Consider the following 17,991-nt stretch of genomic DNA (forward strand, 5'->3'; position numbering starts at 1 on the left):
CTAAATCACATTGTTCTATTACGTGTGCATATAAGTATGTAACAACAAATATCATGATGTACAAATATAATGCACCAATTTTTAAAATTGGGGGGGGGGATAAGTGGGGAATATGTATTTCATTTTATGAAGTGTTGCCTAACTCTAGAATCAAAAAGAAAGCAAACTGGACCTTTTGTTTTACAAAAAAAAATTTAAATCTTTTAAAAATCTGAAGTAAAATAAAATAAATGAACTTTAGAATTAATCATGTCTAATAAGTAAAACATTTTAAAGATGCACGGATGGATGTTATTATTTGAGAATGAAAAAATTAAAACAAAAATTGTAGTCTCAGGACGTTGAGACAAATGCCAAACTTTATAGCTCAGGGCAAACTTTTTATTATAAATGCTTTCAAGATCAAGTTTAAAATGGAAACACAAGCAGACAAGGCTCCAAAGTAATATACATAAATGATATGTTTCTGTTCTTGTATAGTGATTTTCCTCTCTTCTGAGCATTAATCTTTGAGTGACTGACTCTATAAATTATTGAACTAAGTTCAAAAGCAAATGAAATTTAAAATACCCATTTATTGAATGGCAAAAGTGCCATGTTGAAATTACTGTGATTTATCTGTTTCTTTAACGATTCCTGTAGCAAACTTACTTCATTGCTCAAAATTATTACCTGGTTGCATAGTTTACTCTGGCTTAAACATAAATCTATTCCCACTGTTCAGAACAGCAGCCATTTGTCAGGATCTCATTCATTCATTCACAGCCACAAGGTCCAATTTTTTCTTTCTACAGCTCTAAACTGGCACACCGTGGTACATGTAGATAGGACTCATCTTTTAGAAACTGATGAAGTTTGTGTGTACCACTGATGACCACAACAAGGGAGGCGCCAAGAGGAGTGACACCTAACCAGGACAGAGTTCACCCACCATGGTCGCCTGTTTAGCACCTGCGTAGTCCCAGCAGCTCAGGCACAGATGGGCACCCAAGGGCAAGCCTGTGGAGAGCCATGCATTTCTTGAGCATAATGCCTGTGGGTACTGCAACTGCAGCAAGTGCTGTGGTTAGAGTCTGGTCTAAAAGCTAACTTCTTCCCAACACCAAGAAGAGGGTCTTCTTGGGGCTGGGGGTCTAGTTCAATGGTAGAGTGCTTACCAAGCTTGCAAGGGCTCCTGGATTCAATCACCAGAACCAAAAGAGGCAAGCAGGGGTCTCCCGCATTTCTCTCTTCCAGATTCACTTCCTGGAGACGTTGTGTGTGGGGAGCACATATTCAGGCTGGGGGTGTAGCTCAAACTTGCCTAACAGGTGTGAGGCCCTAGGTTCCATCCCTAGCACCACAAAAACAAAACCGAAAACCATGATCTCCACCTGGCAGAAAATTTGCCATATACATGATAATGGATGAAACTGCTCAATATATAAAGAATGTTGATAAGTGAATAAGAAAAACATAAGGTTAGACCAAAATGAACGAACAACTTTTTAAGACATGAATCATAGAAATAAAAATAAGAAAATATGCATGTTTGCACAAATAGTCAAAGAAATACAATTTTAAAAGCCTAATGAGACTACATTTGCCAAACTGGTAGAGGGTTCCCCCCCCCATAATATTTAATACAAGTTAGAATGTAATAAATGTTGCATATATGTTGCTGATAGGAGTGCAAACTATGGAATATTTCCTAGTGGTAATTTAACAGTATTTCAAGAGTCTTTAAAATAGTCTCACTTTACAATCTGCTAAGTTCATATCTAACAATTGTCCCAAAGGAGGTAAGATATTATGGTGAAGATGTACATTTAAAATGTTCATGGTAACTTATTATAGTAGCAAAATATTAAAAATTCCCTAAATAGCTAACATTGGAAAGTGCTTACATAAATTATCATATATTCACAAAAGTATATAATCATTAAAAATAACAATACTGAAAAATACTTAGTAAGGGAGAAGTATTTCTTAGAGGAGGTTATGGAACATAAACAAGTATACATTTTGGATATACACATATAATTAGTAGTCTAAACTCCACCGGGCAGGAAGTTTTGTATATTTTGCTCACTGGTTTATCTCCAGAACTCAGCAGAGTATCTGATACTTAGTAGGTACTCAATATTTGCTGAAATATATATGTCAGGTGAAAGCCTGTAGTTATAGCTGAGCTGGGAGCACAATAGGGAGTCTAAGCACAACCTTCATTTTCTTTTTTAGGCCTTCCTGAATTTTCTAATTTTTCTACAGTGTGTGTGTGTGTGTGTGTGTGTGTGTGTGTACATATGCTACTTTCACAATCAGAAAGCAAAACAAAATGTTCCTACTTAAATAATGATTTTTCTTAATATTATTCTTTATAGAGAACCAGTGTCAGATGTGGTTTGAAATCAACACGCAAACATGTGCACATGATGAAGGTCCCAGACCGTAGCCAGGACACCGGAGATCCATGACAAAAGATTTATGTTAACTTTTTAAAAATCACATTGGTCATAGGATGACTAATTTCTTTTCTACAAATAGATCTTTGTGGAATATTTGTTATTTGAAGATGCATTATTGAAAGCATCATACACACACACATACACACACACACACCACAGTATCTTATTATTATTTTAAAATTATATTATAGAATTAAAGATCCTGAAGTATAAATAAGAATTTTCCTCACATTGTGTTATTTTCCCTTTTCCTGAAACTGCCATGTCAAATTCTCCTCTCTTACAGCACAGAAAAGAATTATTGAAGTATTTTCTTGTTTCTTTTTTTTTTAAATATATTTTTAGTTGTAGATGGACACAATCTCTTTATTTTATTCATTTATTTTTATGTGGTGCTTAGGATTGAATCTAGTGCCTCACCTGTGCTAGGCAAGTGCTCTACCACTGAGCTACAACCCCAACCCTACTTGTTATTTCTTAGCTGGCCTCAATCACCTAAAAATTTCGAGGATGGTGATTAGAGCATCATTATTTCATACAAGATTATGCAGATTGTATGCACTTTTTTATGTATGTACACAATCATTATGACAACTTCACCCTAGCAGACAGCATTTTTTTTGGAGCAAAATCTAAAAAAACCAAAAAACCAAAACTTCAGAGGAGTACAGACAGGAAACATATTTGTCCCTTATGGTCAAGGGCAGAACACAGATGGACCACCCTTTCCCAGCATCTGCAGCAGGGCAAGCAAAAGTGTCGGGTTCCCATACAATGACTAATGTGCCTGGGAAACAGGACAGGAGGGCTGACTGTGGCCTAAAACTGTATGTCCCTCTCAAAAGGTTAAAATGAGCCAAGAAATATGACTGTTATTTACAGAATCAAGACAATAAAGAATTTTAAAGATGCGAACAGATCTTTCTTTTTTTTTTTACTAACCCTACAGTGATAAGGTACCACTTCTAAGTCACCCCACCTTTGCCCTACCAGGTCCTCAAATAATGTATGTAGACTCAAAGTACCAACACTTGAGTTTTTCACTCATTCTACAAAATTGAACAAGAGAATGCGAGAGTGCTTTCATTTACCTCAAAACCTCCAGCTCAACTGAGAAACGATTAGCATTCTAGTCTAAATTTTAAATATTATACCTTGTACATATTTAAAGTTGCTATGAAGACCCTCTTTGAATATTCTAAATTTGAATGTCACCAGACAAATGTCCTTAACAACTCAAGGAAATGCTCATTATATGAAAGAGAAAAATGGGCTTCAAAAACGGAGAGGATGAATAAATGAGAGAAAGGTAGTAGAGGGCTGGGGATGTAGCTCAGTGGTAGAGCACTTGTCTGGCATGCAGGAGACCCTGGGTTCAATCCCCAGCACCACCAATAAATAAATAAATAAATGATAATAAATAAATCAGAATATAGGAAATTTGAAAGTGGAGACAGCATAGTACATGATGCCTAGTGTTCTATATGTGGTAGGAAAACAATAAATGTTTATAAATTGAATTTAAATTTTTATTGTTTTTAGTTCCTAGGTATTAATATTGTATAATTTGATTCACAGAACAAGAGAATTGTGTTAAAGCAATAAAGCAAAATAACGAAAGAAACAGGTTCAAGGAAGGACAGAGTCATGTGAAGCTCTCTATATATATCCTCTATCACATGTGCCAAGGGCTTTGTTAGGGATTATATAGCCTGCCACTTGTCCTTGCTGATCCTAAGCAGACCACCAGGGGAAAACAAAATGGACTGCTTTGGGAACAAAAGCAAATAAATATTTTCTTGAAAATGTTTTAAATTGCAATTTATACATTTTTAAAATCAAACTGATTCTTATCTATACCAAGGTGCGAGCAAATAACAGAAAGAGCAGCAAGACTCCCTTTGCATGTACTTCATAAACCCCAAGAACTACCAAGTGCCCACTGAGGCCACCCCACTAGTTCTCAACCTGCAGTCCACTCCCCACTGCTGGCAGTCTCTGGATCTCCATCTATAAATTGAGTTCATCACAGTTTGGGTGAGTGTCCGCCAAAGGTCCATTTAGTAAAGGCTTGGTCCCCAAAGTGGCAATACAGGGAGGTGGCAGGAAACTATAGGGGGTGGGGACAAATGAGAGATGGTTAACTCATTGAGGGTGTGACCTGGAAGGGGATCATGGGACCCTCCCCCATCTCTTCCCCTTCCTGTACGACTTTGCTTCCTGGTTCATGAAGTGAGTGATTTACTCCACCACCCACTCCTGCCAATATGGCTGCTTTGCCAGAGGCACAAAGCAGTGGTGTCAATGGATCTGGGACTGGAGCCTCTAAAACCATGAACTCAAATAAACCTTTTCTTTTTACCAGTGAATTATCTCAGGTGTCTTATTATAGTGATGCAAAACTGAATAATACAATCACAAAATCATTTCCCATTTCACTTCCTGCCCATCAATGCCAACTTTTATCAAGTGCTTGCCAACCTGGTACCCCACACCATTCTGGGCACTATGTATACATGTGTTTATATATATATACATATGAAATATAAATATGTATACACATACATAATATAGGTAATTATACATATCTATTGTATATGTATTATATAGAGAGAATTTTTCATATTTAATCTTCTCGAAACCTGGTAAGGTAGAAACCTTTACTATTTGCATTTTTACTAATGAAAAGACTGAGCATGGAGAGATCTTGCCCAAGAACACACACTAGAAGATGGTAACATTTACTGAGTACCTCTGTTGTGATCTGGGTACCTGCTCTTCACTGCTATGCTAATATCTATTGGTCCCTACCGTCAGTGCACCATGCTGATAGCAGACTTCCTTTGGCTTCCTGAGTCTCTATCCTCCTCCCCTATATCCTAGCCTGTGCTATCCTAGAGGGTGTTCTGTTTTACTTTCTTCCTTCTAAGGCCATGTTTTCTGATACCTGCACAATGACCCTCATTTTTTCCCATCCACATTCATCCTTGTGGCTGATTCTCTTCCACCTGCTACCAGACCTAGGAATGGACAGATATACAATCCCACTCCACTGCCCTGTCTGAAGGGTCCCCATCACCTGCTGTTCACCCAGACTTGAACTTCATAGTCAAGGACTGACCCTCTCCAGCAAATCCCTGCAATGAGGCCTCTCCAATGGGTGCATCTATCTCCAAGTGCTAGTCTCCCCTGCATGTCTCTGTAGAAGATCTCCTGCTATCAAGGACTCCTGCTAACAATGACTGGCTTTGTCTGGCAAAATCCAGACGTTCCTAAAAACAGTGTTGAATCTCACTTAAAACTATCCAAGTCCTCTGAAGGATGTTGGGTTACCTATTCCAAATATAAGCCAAGGAAGATACACAAACAGCCCCAAGACACAAAGACACTGTTATGAGCTCGTGGTGGATGTGCAGGAGCTCCCTCTTCCTGCAAGCCACTGAGGGGCCTGCCACCTGTCATCTTGCAGTTAATTAGGTAACACTTGTGAAGGGTTTTGCGACATGTAGCACACGTGTTGTCCAGGATCTCACACATGACGCTCCACAATGCAAAACTCAGGAGCTATTTTTAAAATCTATCTAACAGTTGAGCAAATCTCAAGAGTGTTTCTTTTTGCAGATCACTGTAAATCCATTCCTCTTCCATTGAGGTACCTCTAAAAGGAGCACACAACTGGTGGGGATTATTGAAGAGATTACAAAGGATTTTTAAAACAACCCCCCCCGCCCCGCCCCAACAACAACAATAAAAAAGCAAACTGATTATAATCCATGCTTCATTTTCAGAGAAACCACGGAGAGACTTCTTCATTTCATCTATTATTTTGAAAATAAGCAATTCAAGAAGAAAGGAGGGGATGAATTGCTTTGTGTATGTGCATAGGTTACTTCCACATATGTGAGAGAGTCACAGAGCTGGGGGCCATCCCAGGACACACTGGAGAGGTTTCTGCGATGTCTCAGAATCTGTGAGGACAAAGGCCAACTTCTCTGAAGCCCTGGTCAGACTTGCTTGAGCAGCTCCGCCAAGTGCCTCGTGGGTGTAAGCTGAAGAGGGAGGTCACCTTCACCTCCCAAACTATCATTACAGCAGCTTTTCTGGCTTCAGGAAAAACAAAAGGTTTATTTTTAATTAATGAGGGCAGGTCACTAATTCCCTGTTTAAAAGAGCTTCCTTTTGCTAAAGGGAATCCCGTGAATGAGTGGGCAGGTTTAATGAACTGCCTTTGGCTAAGAGGTTTGAGGGGAGTTCCTCACAATGGTTAAGTTCTTCCAACCACAGAGCCACGGGAGGTGCCTACACACATCTGGGTCTCTGCTTCGGGAGTCCACCACTGCCTCATGGCGACCTTTGTCCTGCTGGCTCTCGGGTGGTTGACAATATTTTTTCAGTTCTTGAATTTTGCAGGGACAGGCGCTAGCATGTTCTCAAGACCATCTGGACTTACCTTCAACTCTGCTTGCAGACAGCACTGTCTAGCACGTCAAGTTCCTCAGTCAAACCTACACAGTGATTTCCATTGTTCTCATCCTTTACTAAAACAATCCTACACTCCATTTACTACAAAAGTAATACTTTTCCTCAACAATTGCATTACCAATCCTGTCTTCTCCCCCAGAACTGTGACATAACATGGAGAACCTTCTAGAGAAAAGCCTGTGTCAAGTACAAGTCAGAAAAGTATTAACACCTCCCTCAGGCTCAGCATTTAAAAAGAAGGAAAGGAAGAAGCTTGAGCATTTGAAAATCAGTACCCGTGCCCCCGCAGAGTTATCAGAATTTCCTAGGCACATGAACGATTATCATTGGTTAATATCAACACCTAAATGATTGGCCTGCACATGCCAATAAGAACACTAAGTAACTTCCTCTTTCAAATTAAAAGTATTCAATACCATATTCTAAGTTCACTTGCCATTGGAAACCTACTTTCTCAACTGAAAAATAAAATAATATTGGTGGCACTCACCTTAGTTCCCACTACTCAGGAGGCTGGGGTGGGAGGATCACATGAGCCCAGGGGTGTGAGGCCAGCCTGGGCGCCATAGTGAGACCTTCATCATACCCCCATCATCTGCATTTTCCTGTCTGTGAAGACCACAGTGTTGACATCTGTTGATTAGACTCAGGCATAAGCTGGGCGTGTTACAGATTTTCCCTCTTGATTTCTCAACACTTCTGGAACTAATGGAGGGGAAGCTCTTGAAAGGCACACATTTCCCTCACTGCTGCAGCTCAGAACGAGGCCCGATAAATATATGCTTCATACATTCTTAAAAATTATTTCCCATAGTTCTCACTGCAGCCTTCAAAGGTGGGCATTGTTTGTCCCCTTATGGAGAAACTGAGGCAGGCAGAGATTTGGTAACTTGCCCCAACCACTTAGCTATCAGTGTCCGAGCCAGGATTGCCACAGGTGCTGCCTGCCTCCTGAGCTCCCTCTGAACCCCAACCCCTCTGCTCTGCTACCTGGGAGTCCCCTACAGTCGATTCCCACTAAAGCCATTTGCGTCCAACAGCATCCCCACATTTAGGGACACTCCAGAACTTCTTCCATTATATGCCTTCTGGCTCCGTCTTATGACCCAATGTCTAGAATTCTTGTGTTCCCCAGTGAAATAATTTAGTGCTTCATCTATTTCCTTTCACAACTACTCCTTTTTAGTAAATCCTGTGTAGACCACAGTATATAAACAAGCCTTGTGGGATGAATACACCTGCTGTAAATATTAATGCTGGGCCTCTGGAATGACACCCAAACTTTCAGTGTATCTTCTCCAAGGGGGGGCAGGCCAGGCTTCTCCAACTGCTTTTACCTGGGCTTTGTGAAAAGGAGCAATTTACCCAGTTTGTTCTTTCTTTTTAGTTTTTCATCTTTTGTTATCATTCTTGTCTTCTCTTCTGTCTGGCTTACAAATATATTCAACTACCTCCATAAAACGACTGAGAGGAGAAAGGAAGGAAGGTGGGCTGCTGGTTCATTCTCTACTCATCCACTGTTTCCATTCCTCAGAGCCAGAGTTCAAACTTGAGTTTCCCAGCCCCGCCCGCCCGTGGATCATTTAAGGCCATGCATCAAGGGAGGTGCTTATTCATGAGGACAAGCAAACTTCAGAAGAAGCGTGAGAATGGCCCCTCTCCCTCCAGCTGCTTCTCTGACGCCACCTTTCCTGTCTGCTCTGTTGCTCCACAAGTGTGTCCAACAGTTCCTCTAACTACACTGCACACTCCGCCTCCTTCCCTCTCATCTGTTACTACCCACACTAACCCCCCAGCCGCTTTGCCTTCACCGGCCCATTCATTCCACGGTCAATCAAGTTCTAAAGGCCCCCGACCAAAGGCCGGACCTTCACGTCCTCACTTCCATTTCCACACCCAGGATCTCTGCTCCACTTTATTGTGGATTGCAGCAATACTTTCTCCCTGTTTTCTTCCTCCCAAGTAAATACATGTTCTCATGCCAAGATGAGCTTCCCCAGACATGTCCTCGGGTCACTGTCCCAATCCAAAACCTTCCTATGTCCCTCTGAACAACAGAACAACATCACACTGTGAAACTGGAGTTCAAGGCTTCCACAATATGGACACTACCTACTCCCCAAGGTACTGAATCTCACTGACTTCCTTGAAATTGAACTCCCCTGAGCCTGGTTAACATCTCCAACATGAACTCAAACTAGCTAAATATTAAGTAGTTCAAACCACTACTGGAATGATGAGGGACTTAACTTCGGTGAGAAATCAATACGCATGCCAGGTTCACACATTCTCTAAAATGGTAAATATTTCCCTAAGGGGTCTCATTATTAAAACCATAGCAACACGCTAATACATTCACACAGGCTCTCACATTTTCCAAAATAGTAAATATTTTCTTACAGTCTCATTATTAAAACCAAAGCAGCATTCCAATACACTGAGCAGCTTTCTTTAAAAGTGGTGCCTTTCTTTATTTTTTTCTATAGTAATAATTTTCCTATGTCTCTTCTCCTACATTCCTTTTTAATTTTTACTTTTATTTGTTCTAATTGGTTAAACATGACAGCAGAATGCATTTCTATTCATTGTACACAAATTAGAGCACAACTTTTCTTTCACTTGTTGTGTACGATGTAGAGTTGCACCACATGTGCAGTCATAATAAAGGTGAAAAGATGAGAAAAAACATCTCCTATATTCTTTATGATAGAGTATTCTAGCTTTTGGGCATTCACTGCAACTGAAGTAGCTATGGTACAAAATCTAGAAACCAAACACGAAATTCTTCATTGTATCATTTACGACTTTTTTTTTTTGGGGGGGGCAGACTTACCAGGGATTGAACTCAGGGGCACTCGACCACTGGGCCACATCCCCAGTTCCATTTTATTTAGAGATAAAGGCTCACTGAGTTGCCTAGTGCCTCACCATTGCTGAGACTGGCTTTGAACTTGCAATCCTCCTGTCTCAGCCTCCCAAGCTGCATTTTACATTTTTAAAGCAACTTTTTTTTTTCATTCAAGGATGCTTTAAATGCAACTGTGATATATTTTTAAAAATCCTTATTCAAAATACCAGCACCCATGCAGATATCTGTTACTTTGGCTCAAAGAAAGCAATGTATGAATTAAAATTTATGTGAAAAGCAAGCACTGGGCAGGGATAAATCATTTCTTAAATGAACTCTAATGTTCTCAATCCTTAAATGAAAATCTAGCCAAAATGATCCTTCTTAATTACAAAAAAAAGTAACCATATACATACTATATAGATACTATATAGATATATACACACATGTGCAAGTGCATCTTTAGCATCTTAATGACAAGTTATCAAGAGTTGGAAGTATCAACATTCAGTCAGGCTATGAGTCACCAAAGGGTCTTAGCACAACAGAAACTATACCAAAATGGAGATTTAAAAACTGTTGGATGGGCTGGGATATAGCTCAGTTGGTAAAGTGTTGCTTGCCTTGCATGCACAGCAACAACAAAATACTGGTGGAAAACCTATAAGAAATAAACCCTGCACAGAGACTCTGGCAAACATTCCCACCAAGGTCTTTGGGAAGAAATTTTTAAACAAATGAGGCCTGGGGATGTAGTTTGGAGGTAGAGCAAGTGCTTATTAGCATGTGCAAGGCCCTGAGTTCAATCCCCAGCACCAGAAAAACACACACAAAAAAAACCAAAAAACAAATTAATTAAATAAATAAATGTTCAAACAACTGGGAATTTCAAGGGGATTTCATGCTTCATATTAATTTCATCAATTTTTTTTGTTTGTTTGTTTGATTGTTTTTTGGTGCTGGGGATTAAACCCGGGACCTTGAAATACTAGGCAAGTGCTCTGTTACTGAGCCACTTCCAAGATCAATTTCATCTAATTTTACAAACACAATTACTAAATGGCCAAAGGGCATTATTTTATTCCATACAGGCCTAGATACAGCCTTGTACATGTCGAGGACTCAATAAAGGTTGACCGAATGTAACTGCATAATACTAAATTTCATAAATCTTGTCCCCTCCTATTTCATCTGTGGTCTTTGAGTGGGAAAAAATTTATATTACATTCCTCTTTGTCCCTGGGGTTCACAGTAAGTGCTCAATCAATATTTAGTGACTGATTGAACCGTAGGATTACATACTTAACTGGAATTCATGAAACTGCTTAAATCAAAGGGCAAACCTAGAAGGCCAATTTAATGTCTGTGTCACAGATGGGTGGACAAAGCTTTTATAGAGCACCTCTGGGCAGCCTGTGGCACTATAGTGTGTTCATTTTTCACCTTATGTAGTTTCTGTTTACTGTGGAGTGTTCCTTTAAGTGTAACGTATAATTAGGATGGTCCTAGAGAGAAAACCTAATGCTGATAATTATGGCTCATGAGTTTACAGGGAGGTAAGGCTCTCACCTCAAAAGGATCAATTCTGAGAACTTTAAGAACAGTCGGCAATAAGAAACATCTGTTCCAGATTACTTATAATCTCTTTTGTGATTTAGATACACAATCACTCATGTACCAGTGTGAAGCAGTGCTTTCCACAATCCTGGTCTTTTTCCTTGTAAACAAAACTACACACGCCGGCTCAAGATTCTAGAAGTTTCTCATCGTGGTGGGCACTCATCGGGACTGATTCACAAGGCACTCTCCAAATCTTTTGTCCCTCCTTTAGAACCTTGAGCTGACCTATGCCAGGAAGATTTTCCCACTCAAAGCCCTGATGTGAGAATTGTGCGTGCCCATGTTAGGCTAGGAGGGTGCTCCCTATACTCCGTAGTGACTGTGACTGTCAAGGTGACCCAGCTTCGTCATTTCATATGCACCCTACGACTGCCTCCAGTAGTTCAGCTTTACCAACAGCACAAGGAAACCTTCTGTTGTCTGTTGTCAAATACAAATTGCAGTTTTTAGGATGACTGTGAATTCGCTTTGATATTAACTGCTCATATAGCCCTCAGATGTCATTGGTATAAAAAAGCCTCCCGTCTCTTACTTCAGTGGTATTGATGGCAGCTTCCAAAGCATTGCAGACACTTTAAAGAAGACAAAACTGAATTTGAGAATTCTACCATCAAAACTTCTAACTTCAGTATTTCTATTCACATGACACCACCTGATTACAACTCTTTATAACTGGATATCCAGTTAATATGTATTGAGCCTCTGCAAAATGCAAGTCACCATGGGGCATGAGGCACTGTGGCGGCTACTGGAAAGGCCACAGAGCTGCAACTTAAAGCCAGCCATTTAGGTGCGCACCACCTGGTGGAAGAGGTGAGGCTAGTACATGAGCATAATACATGATGCAAAAAAAAAAAAAAGGGGGGGGGACACCATACCATATGCGAAGAAAGATAAATCTGCAATAGAGATTTAGAAAGACAAGGGTCACTTCCCTTGGAGAACCCAGGAAGAACCTACAGAGGAAGTGGCACTGGAGTCGAGCAGAATGAGAAAGACAGTGGATGACTGAAGGTGCAGAGGAGAAGGCGCTGTAAGGAAGGATGACGTCCTACATGACAAACCTCTTAATAAAAGCTAAGGTAGTCAGGCATGGTGGTGCAAACCTGGAATCCCAGCAGCTTGGGAGGCTGAGGCAGGAGGATGGCAAGTCCAAGGCCAGCCTCACCAACTTAGTGAGACTCTGTCTCAAAATAAAAAATAAAAAGGGCTCAGGGTATAGGCAGTGCTAGAGGACCCCTGGGTTCAATCCTCAGTACAGAAAATAAAGAAAGAAAGAAAGAAAAAATAGACAAGTTAGGGCCTTTTACCATATACTCAAGATAGATCAAAGACCTGGGCATAAAAGCTTAAAATTTAAAATGCTTAGATGGCATCACAAAAGGAAAGCCTCTCAACATTGAATTTGGCAATGATTTCTCAGATATGACACCATCATGGGTAATTTTAAAAAGAAATAAATGGGGCTTAATCAGAATTACAAAATGTTTGTGCATCAAAGGACACTATCAACTTAGGGAAGGACCACCCACAATGGAAAAAAAAATATGTTCAAATCATATATCCGTTGTAGGATTAATAGCCAGAATATATAAAGAACTCATACAATTTAATAGCAACAAAATAAACAGCTCCACTAACAAAAAAAAGAAAGGACGTGTATAGACATTTCTGCAAAGATATAAGTCAAGAAGCATATAAAAAGATGTTCAACATGACTAATCATTAAGAAAATATAAGGCGAAACCACAGTGAGATACCATTGCATACCCATTAGGATAGAATTTTAAAAAATAGAAAATAACAAGTGTTGATAAGGATGTGGAGAAATTGGAAACCTATGTTCTGTTGGCAAGAATGCAAAAACTATGGAAAACAATATGAAGGTTCTATAAAAAAAAATACAAATAGAATTCCATATGATCTAACAATTCCACTTCTAGGTATATTCCCTCCTGAGGGATGGGGGGGGGGAATTGAACACAGAGACTCTGATATTTGCATACTCATGTTCCCAGCAACACTATTCATAATAATGAAATGGTGGAAGTAGTTGAGCTGCCAATGAATGAATAGAAAAACATAATGTAGTATATAAATACAGTGGTATACTACTCAGCCTTAAAAAGGAAGGAAATTCTGACATATTCTAAAACATGGATGACCACTGAAGACATTACACTAAGTGAAATATGTCAAGCACAAAAAGGCAAATACTGTCTAATTTAACTTGCATGAGCTACCTGGAGTGGTCAAATTCATAGAGACAGAAAGCAGAACAGTGGCTGCCAAGGGCTATGAGAAGCTTTTGTTTAATGGTAGGGGTTTTTATTGTGCAGGATGGAAAGGGTTCTGTGGGTGGATGGTGAGGATGTTTGTACAACAGGGAGAATTTGCCTACTGCCACCGAACTGTCCACTTAAAAAGTTAAGATGTGGCTAGAGGGATAGGTCAGTGGTAGCAGGCTTCCTAGCACATATACAGCCCTGCTACACAGCCCTGCTGAGGACAACGTCTTCCTAACCCTGTTCTGTGACCCCTCAGTCTCCTGCAGCTCTCTGCCCTCACTGATACCCAGAGCTTAGAACCCTCCAGCCAGTTCCCTCCTGGCCGGACTCTTCTTTGCATATATGAATACTTAAACCCAGTCTCTCAGCATCTACGCTGATCTAGAAGGTGATCAGCGCCTGTGGATTGCCTCTCTGGCATGCAGAGGGTAACATTGTTTCACAAAATGGAAAAAATTAAAATAACTTTAAATAAGCCAACCACTTTTATTTATAACAATATCTTTTTTGTTTCTACTTCATGCAGCTCAGAAACTGATTTCACTCATATCAAGACTCAACCTGAACCTCCAGATGAAGGTATTCTCTGAGGTTCGCACGGTCAGCCAAAACAAATAAGAGAAAAAACAAATGGATTGCCCAACAGATTAAAATCTCACCCAAATGCTGGCTTGTGTTTGACATTTTCGACTCCTAGGTGACAGGCACCCAGCAATGAGACGAATGTCCACCTGACCTGATCTATAGTCCAGCCCTCTACCTGTCCATCTTCAAATCAGGGAATATGGTCATGATGCCCATCTCCACTTGGAGAAAATGTGAGGTGATTGGCAGGTGGACTGGTAGTTCCTGTGCATCTCCACTCTTGCCCCCCTGGACCCAGCTAGACTGGAACCTGGTGGGAATTGGGCAGAGTCTCCATTTCCCACTGTATCTTTAAACTATGGAAGTTGAGCAAGGAATAAAGGGGAATGGGCAGATCAGATCCTGGCAGATGGGGCATTTTTTCCATTCTCCTTCCTTCCTGTTCTCCTTCTCTTTAGGATATTTTCCATTACTCCTGGCCACCGTTATTTGTAACGTTCTCTTCCTCCTTCCCTCTCCCACACACAGGCACACATACGCATGATCATAGAGGGACATTCGGTCTGTGCTAGAGACGAGGAATCATCCCCTGTCCAGGGTGTAGAGCACGAGGAGAAGGAAATGGCATGGAGAGGCAAGAGGAGGAATGGCCCTCGTCTGAGCACCTGCCACCATCTATCTGCTCACCTGCAGGAAGGTCTGTACACTGAGTCAGCTGCCCTGTGAGCAAGATCTGCCATTTCTTTCCAGACTATGAAGGGCTGGCTCTTTCGTGGGTCCCACTGGGCTTCCAACACTTGCATGATTATCTTTTCCCTCTCTGCTGTTCTGCAGTTCCATGTGACTGGACAATAGGCTCAGTTGTGTTAAATTACAAACAAGAGTTGCAGCCCTGGAGAGTTCGCTATCAGATGGAACAGAAAATCCAACAGGGGAAAGCCGAGCAACCCTGTGTTGGGGCTGCTGAGAGCTGTCAGTTTGGAAAGTGCTGGAGTACCAAATGCATCGTCTATTTGATACCAGTCTTTATGGTTTAGCCTTGTTTCATCCTAGATTTTTGTTGTAATAAGACGACAGTCTATCTCTTAGAACCATATTAAGGACCAGGCTAATATAAGACAACTTTAAAGCAGGAAAGAGATCTTTTTTATTATCTAATATACTTTAATTGGGAGCCTTTCCTCCTCTAATTAGACATTTGAATCTCAACATATTTAACATTTTTATTACCTGCAGGTTCATTCTGTAATAAAGGTGCTTCTCCAGAATTATAGTTTCCAAAACTTTCTTGCTTTAAAAAGTTTTTCTTATTCATTTTTATTATTATTGTTTTAAAGCAAAAGGATAGCGTGCAAATTTCACTTTGAGGACAGAAATATAAATATCTCCAGCATGCACAAGTATTGCATTTGTTTAGCCTACAAATAGTTGATTATTTACTATGTGATGGGATCTCTTCTAGCCCCAAAGATACAGTGTCAGTCAATGTACTTAGTGTGTGTTCCCTAAAGAACGGTGAAAATAGAATTAAAAGTACAATACATTTTGGAATTAGTGGGAAAGATGGTAAAACTTTCTGAAAACACTAAAAACCACTGAATTGTATACTTTAAAAGATGAACTTTATGGTATTAAAAACTATACCCAATTAAAAAACTCATTTAAAAAGCCCCTTGGGAGTGTTCTGGAAGAGTATATACCATGTGTTTTCACATGGCAGGTATTCAATAAATGTTTTATAGAGAATACAAGCAAAGCTGGGGAAATAAATGTTTTATAGAGAATACAAGCAAAGCTGGGGATGTAGCTCAGTAGTGGAGCACTTGCTAGCATGCATGAAGCCCTGGGTTCCATTCCCAGCACCACAAACAAACAAGGATATCAGCTATAACATTTAATTAAAGAAGATAACTACGTGGAAAAAGAAACATTTGTACTTTTAAAATCTGGGCTACTGCTATAATTAGTATTTTCATTCTAACTATCACTGCTGCTTGAAGTCTAGCCCTGTTAAACTCAACCTTAGTTGTTTACTTCTGCTGATCTAGCTTATGGTGTGGCAAGAGCAGGGTGATCATACCTGGCCAGGCTCAGAACCTAGCACTGCACTGCATTGTGTGTTGCAGTGTCCTGACCCTAGCCAGAGGGGCCTGTCCTTCCAGCTAAGGTGCCCCTCTATCCAGCATCACTTCTTCCAGTTCATTTCTGAGGTCCTAGATTCATGTACCTCCGTGGGAACTGACAGAGAGCTAGGGTTTATTGTAAGCAGATCTGTATTGGCCACCTACAGGATAGACAGTACAATCCTTATCTGTTTCTGTCTTGTCCCATTGTAAATGATCTTCCTGGAACACGAACTCTATTTGCTTTTTTACTAGCAATTTTCCCACGACACGGCATAAATTACTGAAAAACACCAGAAGCTCAGTATATGTAGCTGTTTGCCAACCCTTGGCATTCACTTTCAGGAACAATAGAGGGTAGCATCATTTAGCCATCTGTAAAAGAATTATTGTATAATATTCTAAAATTATAATATTACATAACCCTCTAATATTAGGTAATTCTGTTGAACAAACTTCATTTTCAAGAAAAAAGAAAAGAAAATGTCTTTATTTTCTTTTACCTTCCTGAATGAAAATTTTCCCCTTAATTCTACTATCTGTTGTGTTCTGAAACAACATAGGAAATAAAATTTAACAGACTGTTTTTTTTTTTTTTTCTTGGTACCAGGGATTGAACCCAGAACACTTTACCACTGAGCCACATTCCCAGCCCTTTTTATTTTTTATTTCAGGACAGGGGCTCTGTAAGTGGCTCAGGCTGGCTTTGAATTTGCAATCCTCCTGCATCAGCCTCTCAAATCCCTGGGATTACAGGCATATGCCACAGTGCTCGGCTTAACAGATTCTTTTAAATTCCAGATTGCTCCACAGAATTGCAAAGTAGGCCAAGTTGTTTGTCCCTATTTTAAATAATCCAGGTTTTGAACTTTGAGAATTTTGATATTGATTTTCTACATTTTCTGTCTCTGCATTTGTTAGCATTTCTCACCACTATAAGATGACTTTCTGTAGCAATAAATCACCTTCTTTTAACTTGCTGCTTCTAACCTGCTGTAGGTAAAACATCACATATGATTTTATGTGTGTATGCACAGAAGAGAAGAGAGAGAATATACCAAGTACATTATCTTTGGAAAGAGGCTATTAAAATATTTTAATTTGATACTGCCTTTCCATTCAGTTTGAAAGTTTCAAGAATTGTATTTCAAGTAGAAGAAAGCAAGATACTGAGTAAAATTCATTTTGTGTATTTGGTTCAGTTATTCTGGTGCTTCAACAACATATTCAGTATCTGGAAGGACATAAGCTAAGGTTGTAACTTTAGAAAACAATTTCAAGCATTCACTCCCTCTTTACTGAACTTGCTTTGGATTTTTAATAAATATATTATTGTAATTTATATAATAAAAAATAATTTTAGTCAGGTGTGGTGGTGCACACCTTTAATCCCAGGGACTTGGGGGGCTGAGGCAGGAAGATTGCAAGTTGGAAGCCAGTCTGGGCAACTTAGTGATAGCTTGTCTCAAAACAAAACAACAACAACAGGAGAAGGAGGAGAAGGAGGAGGAGGAGGAGGAGGAGGAAGGGAGGGAGGGAGGAAGGAAGGAAGGAAGGAAGAAGAAAAATGGCTGGGTTTAACTCTCAGTACTGCTAAA

At 39.9% G+C, this 17,991-nt stretch overlaps 1 protein-coding gene and 1 non-coding gene across 4 annotated transcripts in view; one reads left to right on the forward strand and one right to left on the reverse strand.

Annotated features, from left to right (window-relative positions):
* The window catches only part of Sash1 (SAM and SH3 domain containing 1), a 170,902-nt gene that overhangs the window by 103,390 nt on the left and 49,521 nt on the right, over nt 1-17,991 (reverse strand). The gene's annotated exons all lie outside the window — the stretch shown is intronic.
* Trnaa-ggc (transfer RNA alanine (anticodon GGC)) lies at nt 3,770-3,841 on the forward strand. The gene has a single exon. It is a non-coding gene; the product is annotated as a tRNA-Ala (tRNA).

Source organism: Ictidomys tridecemlineatus, chromosome 8 (assembly GCF_052094955.1).
Source record: "Ictidomys tridecemlineatus isolate mIctTri1 chromosome 8, mIctTri1.hap1, whole genome shotgun sequence".
Taxonomy (NCBI): Eukaryota; Metazoa; Chordata; class Mammalia; order Rodentia; family Sciuridae; genus Ictidomys; species Ictidomys tridecemlineatus.